We start from the raw sequence: 12,345 nt of genomic DNA, 5'->3' as shown, positions 1-12,345 counted from the left end.
AGAACTGACACTCACAGATTACAATGGTATTTATTTTTGGTTAAGTATGTACAGTACAGGAATTTAAAAGTTACAAATACTGTGCAGTTGGATGATGTTTTAATTCTTGTGGTTAGATTATCATAACTACTATCCCAAAATGGCAGATATGGAGAGTTATGGAAAAATCATTGGTAAAATATTAAAGTAGTTCCTGCCTACCCATTTTAAGCCACCACTACCCCCAAATCACCCAAACACCCCAGTTATTTCTGGGCACTTGGACAGACATCTAAGGAAAACTTTGTGTATTCCTCCACTAATTTTGGGTCCCATAGCTATTTGTTTTTAAAGGGTTTGGGGTTTTTGTATTAAAATAAGTTAATTTTTTTATTTAACTTATAGGTTTTTTTTTAAAGACAAGTAATGGTACAACAGGTAAAATAGGCAATCTGGCGAACTCTAGAAGTTCTCCAGGTACTTTGATGTTTAAAATTCTGTTCTGGAGACTCCAGTTTTAAGCCATGCAATTTGAAGGAGGAATAGATATGTTTATGCCATGGTTTGTGCCTCACCGCCTTTCCTAACTTGCTCATTCCAGACATGTTCAGAGTGCAGCTCAGGTTGCTGAGAATTTTAGGAGTTATACTTTCAATACATGTGCAAGTCCTGTCCATTTAGTGGGAAAGTTTAAACAAGTTTTAATTCCAAGATTGAAGGGTGATGCCTAGCCCTTTCCATTTTTTACAAATGAGAACTATTACAGTATAGAACCTATTTGTAAGAGAACTAGAGAACTATTCATGAGAACTATTACATTATAGGACCTAAATAAAGTATAGTGCTATTAAATTTTTAATTTATTTTATTAAATGATCTTTATATTTTATTTTCTCTAGCCGGCCCTTATGGCTCTCAGAACACCAAAGTATGATAAAGCTAAGACCAAATCTACCCACCTAATTATTTAAATCAGATTTTTAGACCATGGGCAGATGGCTATCTATGTGTTGTAAAAATTCTTCTTTGTGTCCACCAAGTTTTTGGCTTGCCCTGTTTTTTTAAAAAAACATTTCCCTCATTTATAAATACATACATACTGTATATTCATACATATAGTACATACTGTATAGATCTTGTGTGTGTGTGTGTGTGAGAGAGAGAGAGAGAGAGAGAAAGAGAGAGAGAGAGAGAGAGAGAGAGAGAGAGAGAGAGAGAGAGAGAGAGAGAGAGAGAGAGAAGAAAGTGACCTTTATAAATGGGTACACAGTTCTACGCTAAGCATTTATATGCATAGCCGTACTATTGACCTACAGCCTTTCCCCTACTAATACAAGCAATTTAACCATGCTTTGGAATGTATGTTTCTGGATTCTCTGTGCATGACCTGAGATAATGAAAATTATGCCATTTGACAACTCCATACTAAATCTGACATAACAATATTTCTGAATTGTTTCAGCAGTTCAGTGAATGCTAATTGGCATCCTCATTATAATTCTCTTGACAAAAGGAAACTCTACCAATTATAAATGAACTGAGAGGCCTTAGCTTGTGTGTCTTGACATTGATTGGTTTAGCATCCCAGGGGTATCTTACTTAAACTCACGTTGTGCCTTGTTTAGAGTAGAATGTCTCATAGGTCATCCAGATTTTCATAGGTACCTACAAATTTCCCCAGGACAGAATTAGCTATAAAGCTTTTCTCTTCCAAAGCTTTAGTGATCCAGTGGAAAGAGGGGCACATAACTAAGTCAGAATATCAGCAAATAGCCCGAGCCTGCAAAGTTGAAGTGAGAAAAGCTAAGGCTCAAAATGAATTAAGCCTTGCGACCAAAGTAAAAAATAACAAAAAAAAGCTTCTTTCAACATGTAAAAAAACAAGAAAAAAGTTAAGGAAATGATTGGTCTAATAGTGGGGGGAAAGTGGCAAGAAGGTGACAAGCAACAGGGAAAAAGCAGAACTATTTAACTCATTTTTTGCATCTGGCTTTACACAAAGGGAAAAAAACCAGACCAACCTATCAAAAATAGTGCCATAAAAACAGAATAGAAACACAAGTTAAGATAGGCAAGAAATTGGTAAGTGAGCACCTGTCCAGCCTAGACGAGTTCAAATCACCAGGACCAGATGGATTAAGGAACTGGTGGATGTGATCTCAGAATCACTGAACTATATTTTTCAAAGATCCTGGAGCACTGGGCAAATACCAGAAGACTGGAAAAGAGCTAATGTAGTTCCCATCTTTAAAAAAGGGGAAAAAATGGATCCAGGAAATTACAGACATATCAGCCTGACATCAATACCTGGGAAGATTCTGGAAAAGATAATCAAACAACGAATCAGTGAACACCTGGAAGCAAACAAAGTCATTACTAAAAGCCAACATGGGTTTGTCAAAAACAGATCATGCCAGACAAATCTTATTGCATTCTTTGACCAAGTGACAAAATTAGTGGATCAGAGGAATGCTGTGGATAATTTACTTGGACTTCAGTAAGGTATTTGATAAAGTAGATCACAACCTATTACTTGATAAGACAGAAAAATGTGGGTTAGACAGCATCACCACCAGATGGATTCGTAGCTGGCTGACCAGCCGTACTCAGCATGTGGTCCTCAATGGAACCGCTTCTACGTGGAAGGAAGTATGTAGTGGGGTGCCCCAGGGCTCTGTTCTGGGCCCAGTGCTCTTCAACATCTTCACCAATGATTTGGACGAAAGAATAGATGGGGAAACTCATCAAATTTGCAGACGACACCAAGCTGGCAGGAATAGCCAATACTCCAGAAGATAGGCTTAAGATACAGGAGGATCTGGACAGACTTGAACACTGAGTGCTATCTAACAAAATGAAATTCAATGGTGAAAAAAGTAAGGTTCTACATTTAGGCAAGAAAAACCAAATGTACAAGTATAGTATATTTATTTATTTATTTATTTTTATTTTTAATTCCATTTAAATCCCGCCCTTCTCTGAAGACTCAGGGCGGCTTACAAGCTTAGCAGTAGCCTTCATTCTATGTATATGCCTGCTTATTAGGGCTTTCACCCCCCCCCAAGCGGCATTATTACAAAGTCAGCTTAATTGCCCCCAACAATCTGGGTCCTCATTTTACCTTCCTCGGAAGGATGGAAGGCTGAGTCAACCTTATATAGGGGGTACCTTGCTTAATAGTAGTAACTGTGAGAGGTATCTTGGAGCCCTAGTGGACAATCACTTAAATACGAGCCAGCAGTGTGCTGCAGCTGCCAAAAAAAGCCAACACAGTGCTAGGCTGCATTAATAGAGGGATAGAATCAAGATCACGTGAAGTATTAATACCACTTTACAATGCCTTGGTAATGCCAGTTAGAACAATTAATCAGTGGAACCACCTGCCTCCAGAAGCTGTGAATGCTCCAACACTGGAAGTTTTTAAGAAGAGACTGGACAACCATTTATCTTAAATGGTATAGGGTTTCCTGCCTGAGCAGGGGGTTGGACTAGATGACCTCCAAGGTCCCTTCCAGCTTTACTATTATGAGTATGAGTATTTTAGGATGAGGCACAGAAGGAATATTGCAATCTTACTGTTCTTAACACTGTACAAGCCTGCCTTTCTGCAGGAAGTTGAGCTCACATCTTTGCAAAGTCTTCTTTTTCTTCTTCTTCTTCTTCTTCTTCTTCTTCTTCTTCTTCTTCTTCTTCTTCTTCTTCTTCTTCTTCTTCTTCTTCTTCTTCTTCTTCTTCTTCTTCTTCTTCTTCTTCTTCTTCTTCTTCTTCTTCTTCCTGCACACCTTTGACAGATTCCAAAAATATATTCCTGGATTTTGATCACACAACAGGTAAGGCATTGTAGTTCATATATTTTTGCACAATTATTCATGCATTACCCTTGATTCAGCTTTGTTTCAAGACTTGTCTTTTGGAGGACAGGGAGAAAATGCCAACACAGTTTTTTCTTTGTGGTGCAAGCCACATCAACACTGAGATCTCTATCTTCACAGCTTCACTTGACTTCCCTGTCATAGTGTCCCTACCCAATTTTTATTTCTTTATCTGGGAAACATTTTTCAGTCTAAAGCAATTCCAGTTATTTATTTAAAATGTCTCTGTTTTACACCTGGGCCACTTACCATTCCTCTTCCCCAGAAGGAATTAATAAGTTTGCAGGGGATGTGAGAAGACAGTGGAAGATGGAGAATGAGAATGGGTTGGGAATGCTGGGAAAGTGATGATGGGAAAAGGAGAAGGAAAAGACTTCTGGGAAAGCAATGGAGGACTGAAGAAAAGTTCCACATTTAGCATAAGCGATCACTGCAGTGGAACAAGGAGCTGGTGAACAGTTCAGCAACTCTAGGTTTTTCTGCGGACCAGAGGTTGTGTGGTTTTGTGTGCTGCCTGCATCCTGTGAATGGGACTTTGCTTGTTTGTGCGGACCGGTTGCTGGCATGCCGTAGCCCAGTACTGGTCCACAGACCGGGGGTTGGGGACCCATCTCTTAATGGACTTTTGCTGATTAGGACTGAATGATGAGGCTTTAAAATTTGTTGATAGATGGATGAAATATGGGAAGAAGAGAATTTTTGTTACACTTATTAAACGAGGGGATACGTTTCAAAACCATACTCATGTTGATAAAGGGGGAAATCATTTTTACATTTCTTTTTTTAATTGCTTTTTTTTACTATTAACTAGTTTTATTTCTTTTTCTTTCCTTTTTTATTTCTGCACTTTTATTATATTTTATTTTTTATTTCTTTAGTTTGCATTAGTTTTTTTATCTCTAACTATAATACAAATTAATATAAAAAAAGGAAAGGGAGAAGGGAGAAAGATGGGGAACAGGGTATGTCTGTGAGACAGATGAATGAAGTGATTTATTGAAAGACACACCAGGATCTTCATCACTAGCTTTATTTTCTCAGGTTCAGATTCTACCTTTGTTGTGTTATTGTGTTCTCAGGATCAGATTCTGCCTTTTTTCAGTTGTGCAAGTTACTTGGTGAAGTTAGATGAAAGTATCATTCTTCCACAGAAGTATGTTTTATGAATAGTCAGATCCACACAGTAGCCATTTTCTCATAGGCCATCATGCCTATTAGGGTTATACCGTACATACTAAGTTAATGGAACTCTTAAATCATCTGCATTGTTTTCGGGCTTATGAGGCAATTTGAATAAAGATGCATGTACTTTCATGAGGTGCCATGTTTATATGAGGTGGGATAATTTTCATAATACTTTTTAAAAAATCAAAAGTATCCCTGGGCCTAGAATATTAAGTCTAATTTCACAACACATTTGTTATCAGATTGTAGAAATCTGCCACTTTTTTCTCTATGAATTATGCAGACAATTTGTAATCTTTAAATCATGCTGTATATTACCCAGAAGCTCTTGCATCTATATTACTAGAAAAACATTACACAAAGTGTAATGTACTGGTGTAAAATACTTGGAAACTGTTATTGTTAGTTAACTACTGTGTCTGTTTAAACTCCAGACTGCTTGTATCCAGAGTTGTTACTTGTGTTTTGAGTGGGAAGGACTGCTTTAATCCCATTGGCTGCCACCTAGCGGTGGTCCATATAAATAGAAGCTTAGTGACAGTTCGTGCCACTTCTGTGTTAACCTAATAAACGTGTTGCTGTTTTCACCATTTGCCTCGTCAATGCCTCACGGATCCCGAAACATAATAGTGGCTACGAAGGTGGGAGCTGATAATGATCAGTGGTCAGCTTTAAATGTTAATTGACAGACATCTTCTCATTTGGCTTCAGCAAGGCCAGATAATCAACAGGTCGTCAAATGTGTTTCTGTTTAGCAGATCACACATTTTGGGTGAAAACAAAGCAGAAGCTTATTCATCATTGTCTGTAAATATTACAAGCCGAAAGAGGCCTAGCAAATAAATAGTGTGCACGCTGTAAATTCAGAGAAAATGCAGACTCACTTTTCAGAATCAATAAAACAAAGAACTATGTATAGTACAATCTTATTTTTTTCTCAGTAAGAACTGTTGTACATTTACAATTAAAAATAGGAATTCTTTAATTAAGTTCAACAGCATATGGTGGTCTTCAGTTTTAATTTAGAACCCCCATACAAATATTCCCATTTATATATCCATATTCTAACCATCCTCCTGAGAAGCTTATATAATAGGCAAAGTAACTGTTTTCTTATGCATCTTTGCTTTTTAATTGTGTTGATTTGTGCTGGAGCTGCCTCTTCAATGCAATGTTTTCTGATTTTTAATAGCTTTCTCCAAACTCTAATAATGCAATGAATTCTAAGAGTTTGCAAAATTATTAAAATGAGATGAGTGACAATTACATAATTATGAAATCAAATTATGGGTAATATGATGTTTATTTTAATGATAGTATTCTTTAATATCGAGAGTAGCACATTTACCTGGTGTTCCTGTCTGGACAGTGGTTGGATGATCTGGGAGGGGGTTCTCCGTCCATCACCCCTCTGTCATGGTCAGATCATCACCTCCTGAGGCTGGTTTTCCGTCATGCCATCCCCCGCCGCTGGGCGGCGGAACCGACCAGGTGGTTCCGCCCCAGGCGCCTAATGGACCCGGACCGGTTCCAGAGGGCGCTTGGGCCGATACCTATCACCCTTACCCACAGCCCAGTCGATGCTCTGGTGGAGGCCTGGGAAACGGCTGCCACCAGGGCACTCGACTGCGTTGTACCCATGCGACCTCTGACTCGGCGCAGATCCCGTTGGGCCCCATGGTTCTCTGTGGAGCTCCGGGAGATGAAGCGTCGGAGACGAGGTCTAGAGAGCGGTTGGAGATCCAGCCGGTCCGAATCCGACCGATTGCAGTTAAGAACCTTTATAAGGTCTTATCTTGCGGCGATAAGGACGGCGAAGTCTAACTACTTTGCCGCCCTTGTCGCGTCCGCAGATAATCGCCCGGCCGCCCTGTTTAGGGTGACTCGCTCCCTCCTTAACCAGGAGGTGAGAGAGGATCCCTTGCAGGGACGAGCCGAGGAGTTTAGTCACCATCTGGCGGACAAAATCGCTCTGATCCGGACCGGCTTGGATTCTGACTGGGCAGAGTCCGACGTGGAGGAATCAGGCGGTCTTGAGCATGTTATCTGGACTGAGTTCGACCCTGTTTCCCCTGATGATGTGGACAGGATCATGGGGAGACTGAGCACCACCACCTGTTTGTTGGATCCGTGCCCCTCCTGGCTAGCTTATGCGGCTCGGGAGGGAACACGAGGCTGGTTCCATGCAGTAATAACTGCTTCTTTGAAGGAGGGTGTCTTCCCTGCCGCCTTGAAGGAGGCGGTGGTGAGGCCCCTTCTCAAGAAGCCTGCTTTGGACCCGGCTGTTTTAAACAACTATCGTCCAGTCTCCAACCTTCGCTTTCTGGCGAAGGTTGTTGAGAGTGTGGTGGCGCATCAGCTCCCTCTGTTCCTGGAGGAGACTGATTATCTGGACCCGTACCAATCGGGCTTCAGGCCCGGATACAGCACGGAGACGGCATTGGTCGCGCTGGTGAATGATCTCTGGAGGGCTAGGGACAGGGGTTGCTCCTCTGTCCTGGTCCTATTAGATCTCTCAGCGGCTTTTGATACCATCGACCATGGTATCCTGCTGCGGCGTCTCAGGGGGTTGGGAGTGGGAGGCACCGTTTTACGGTGGTTCTCCTCCTACCTCCGGGGCCGCTCGCAGTCGGTGTTGACAGGAGGGCAGAGATCCGCCCCGAGGTCTCTCATTTGTGGAGTTCCTCAGGGGTCGGTTCTCTCACCTCTCCTGTTCAACATCTACATGAAGCCGCTGGGCGAGATCATTCGTGGTTTTGGGGTGGGGTATCACCAGTACGCTGATGATACCCAACTCTTTCTTTCCACCCCGAACCAACCCAGTGATGCCCTCACCGTGATGTCCCGGTGCCTGGAGGCGGTTCGGGTCTGGATGGGGAGAAACAGGCTTCGTCTCAATCCCGCCAAGACCGAGTGGCTGTGCGTATCGGCGTCCCGGGTTAACCATGTTATTCCACCTCTAATGATGGGGGGTGAGGTGTTACCCCCTGTTGATAGGGCTCGCAACTTGGGCGTCCTCCTGGATTCACGGCTCAATTTTGAAGATCACATAGGAGCCGTGACCAGGGGGGCTTTTGCACAGGTTCGCCTGGTGCGCCAGTTGCGTCCCTATCTGGACCGGGACGCCCTACGCACAGTCACTCATGCGCTTGTGACCTCCCGTTTGGACTACTGTAACGCTCTCTACATGGGGCTGCCCTTGAAGACCACTCGGAGGCTTCAACTGGTGCAGAATGCGGCCGCGCGAGTTGTAATGGGGGTTTCCCGATACTCCCATGTAACACCTCTACTCCGCGAGCTGCATTGGCTTCCGGTTGCCCTCCGGGTGAAATTCAAGGTGCTGGTTATCACCTATAAAGCCCTACATGGCCTGGGTCCGGGATATTTGAGGGAACACTTGCTGCCGGCATCAAACGCCCTTCGCCCAGTGCGCTCCCACAGGGAGGGTCTGCTCAGGGTTCCGCCGGTGAGAGATTGCCGGCGGGTGACACCCAGGGATAGGGCCTTCTCAGTGGGAGCGCCTGCCCTCTGGAACCAGCTGCCGGTGGAGCTGAGGACTGCCCCCGACCTCCGATCATTCCGCCGGGGCCTGAAGACCTGGCTTTTTCAGCTCTCGGGCCCAGACTGAGGAAGAATTTTTAATTTGGGGTTTTTTAACTGACTACAGGGTTAATTTAATACTTTTTAATTTGTTCTTAATTTTTGTATTTTGGATTTTTAATTCCCTGTAAACCGCCCTGAGTCCTCAGGGAATAGGGCGGTATATAAATATAACTAAATAAATAAATAAATAAATAAATCTTCCAAAAAGCCAGGGCTTTTTTCCTCATAGAATGCTCAGAACGGAGTTCCGGCACCTTTTTTGGATGGAACCTTGTAGGGTAGGCAAGGCGGGTTCTATGACGTGTGTGAGTTCTGGCACCTTTTTCTTTTACAAAAAAAGCACTGCAAAAAGCTATAGAAAAGACTTGCTTATTTGTTTTATGTAGAACTTCAAGCCACAGGTACCAGTTTGGTGAGCTGATAGCTTCGGAGCTATATTCAAAAGTTATGAGTACTCCATTACTGAGCATTTTAAAAAAGAGGTTGGACAGCCATTTGTCTGGAAGGGTATAAGGTGTCTGGCTTGTGCAGGGGGTTGGACTAGAAGACCTCTATGGTCCCTTCCAACTCTGGATTCTGTAATTCTGTAAGAGCAACTATAGCAAGCCAGCAAAGAAATATTTGCATGACTTCATTCCTCAAAGCTTCCCACAACACAGTTGAGCAGCTCTGCAATCAAAAATGTTTTTGCATGTAAGTAATGAATTTAATGGCTTTTAAAATTTAACACAGCTGTGTTTGTAAAATACATAAAAATGGGAAGGTTATTGCCATTAAAATACTGGGATTGTAAAGCAGGATTTTGGATCTTAACATCTTCCCTTTTCAGTGAAGGACACGTGGGAGGCAACCTCCAACAAAGATGCAAGTTTTGTGGAAACAGTTATATTTGACCTTCAGTTAGCATCTGTTAACAAACCTTTAAAAATAGTATAAAAGTGTTATTTAATGCCCCATGAAAGTGGATTATTGCTATTTTATATTAATTGAATAATATCACCGGGTCATGTTTTATAGTACTGTCATATGGAAACTGGCAGAGATTGGAATTGTGTGAAATTGATTATTTATATTTTGATAGTTGCTGATTTCTACCTGCATCTGTATTAGAATCTAACTTTAAACTGTTGTTAAATGAATGATTGTTAAGAACTACCTGTATTCCAATGTCATGTCCAGCAAAACATATTTGGTAAGAGGTGTTTGCAATCACTTTACGGTTTGCAATAAAATTCAGGAGTTAGAATGTTAAAACACATGAGTTTATACTACTATTGCTATCATAAATATGGTTAACACAACTTTAGAAGAATACTGTTTTTTCAAAGATACATAAGTTCTTTTGGACTACAGCATCAGTATTTGGAACAAAAATATCAAAAATTATGTATATTTTGTACAAGGGAAATGGCCAATGAAAAGGGAGGAAGGGTCAAGGAAGAAACTTCAAATAATTTGATCAAATTTTCAGTAGTTTACTTATTCTGTCTTTTTCTTCCATCTTTCTTTTTTTTTAAATGTTAGTGATATATCACATCATAATCACAATTATATGCCTAATAATTTGCCTAATATAACACAAGTAGTTTTTAAAGATGTGGTCCACATCAGTTCTTAGAGTTCTTAACTAAGTTGTGGTTAATTAGGAATGCTAGGAGTTAGAGTTCTAAAACATATGAGGATACAGGGGAAAGAAGACTAAGCTACAACATGATGTAATGTACCTTCTATTTGAAGGTACATTACATTGCTTTTCATTCATTAAGAACCCTGAAAAATCTGGAAATAGTTTATTTTAGAAATTGTATAATTAATTCAAAATAACTCTTCAGGCTAAAGTGCTGTGCCTTTAAAAAGTCTCTTTCTGTGTCTTTCCTATTGTAATGTTTCTTTTCAGAGAACTCTGTTGGTACCCTTTCAATAAGTATTTTATGAAGGCGATTTTCAGAATTTAATTGAACCTCACTTAACTGCTTAAAACTTTGTAAAAAGCTCTCAGCCAGAGCTGTGAGGAAAACAAGATTTTAATGAGATGGAATTCCAGACTGAGGAAGATAAACAGAGATTCTTTGATATTCCAAATCTTTTATAATAGGATTTCTCCTTTAATGCTGCCTGTATGTTCTTATTTATAAAAATCAGGGATTACATAACAGACAAACAATGTTGCAGGAACACCCTTCTTAGTCAGGCTATTTCCCTTGCTGATGACTTATATTTCACAGAGTACTATTCTTCTGGAAGAGTTTGAGCTGGTGCCCTTGGCAAAGCCTCTTCTAATTTGCCAGTTGTTAGTAATGAATTTCCAGAAATTCAGCTGTGAAGGTTTTTTGCCTTTTCTTTTTAATGCAAGAGATTAAAATGCATGACCTCAAATGGTGCCTTTCCCCTTTTGGTTTTCTTCCAAAAGTAGATGAATTCAATTGGCTCTGTCATTAGGAACACAATACCACTCTTTCTTGGGCTTCTGAACAAATATAGTTATGTTCCTGGGAAAATATGGAGAGAAACAGCTAAGATCAGTCAAATACTGTGAGTAGAATAAAGAATTTAGATCCTCAGGAAATGTTCCTGTTCTTCAAAAGATTATTTATCATTTAAGTAGCAAGGATGTCTCAAGAAGTTTTAACTAGGGCATCAAATCATGATGTGGTGCCTCTTGGGAAGAAAAAAAGAGTGGGCAATTATTGGGAAAAACAACTAATTCCAGTTTTCTTCCCATCCTCTTTCTTTGCAATTGCACAAAGTCTAAACTACATGATATGGTAGATATGCAACTTAGTTTAGTTTAGTTTAGTTTTATTTGATTTCTATACTGCCCTTCTCCCAAGGGACTCAGGGCGGTTCACAGGACATATATAAATAACGATACAAAAGTTAAAAGGAAATTAAACCAGTGCCCAGTTAAAAAACAACAATAATAAAGTACTAAAAAACCAATTTAAAAACCCATATTCCCCCATCAGGCCAGACCAGCTAATTCAAATAAGTGGGTCTTCAGCCCGCGGCGGAAGGATCGGAGGTCTGATGCCATCCGGAGCTCAACCGGCAGTTGGTTCCATAATGCCGGAGCGCCCACAGAGAAGGCCCTCCCCTGGGGGCCACCAGTCGACATTCCCTGACCGGAGGCACCCTGAGGAGACCCTCTCTGTGGGCACGTACTGGGCGGAGGGAAGTTGACGCCGGCAGCAGGTGGTCCCCGAGGTAACCCGGACCCATGCCATGTAAGGACTTAAAGATCATGACCAGGACCTTGAACCTCACCCGGAAGACAACTGGTAGCCAATGCAGCTCGCGGAGCAAAGGTGTAACATGGGAGTACTGGTAAACTCCCAAGACAACTCTCGCAGCCGCATTCTGTACCAGTTGGAGCTTCCGAGTGGTCTTCAAGGGAAGCCCCATGTAGAGAGCATTACAGTAGTCAAGGCGAGAGGTCACGAGCGCATGAGTGACCGTACACAGGGCATCCCGGTCCAGATAGGGCCGCAACTGGCGCACCAGGCGAACCTGGGCGAAAGCCCCCCTAGTCACGGCCACTATATGATCTTCCAGAGTAAGCCGTGAATCTAGGAGGACTCCCAAGTTGCGAGCCCTATCCACGGGGGGTAAGAGCTCACCCCCCATAGAAAGAGATGGAACATTTTGAATGTCCCGGGATGCCGGAATGTACAGCCACTCAGTCTTGTCAGGGTTGAGTTGAAGTCTG

At 41.6% G+C, this 12,345-nt stretch overlaps 1 protein-coding gene across 1 annotated transcript in view; it reads right to left on the bottom strand.

Moving 5' to 3' along the window:
- The window catches only part of KBTBD12 (kelch repeat and BTB domain containing 12), an 83,237-nt gene that overhangs the window by 24,336 nt on the left and 46,556 nt on the right, over positions 1–12,345 (bottom strand). The gene's annotated exons all lie outside the window — the stretch shown is intronic.

The sequence above is a fragment of the Vipera ursinii genome (genome assembly GCF_947247035.1).
Source record: "Vipera ursinii genome assembly, chromosome: 2".
Taxonomy (NCBI): domain Eukaryota; kingdom Metazoa; phylum Chordata; class Lepidosauria; order Squamata; family Viperidae; genus Vipera; species Vipera ursinii.
The sequence above is the reverse complement of the archived record's forward strand: the minus strand, read 5'-3'. Positions and strand labels throughout refer to the sequence as shown.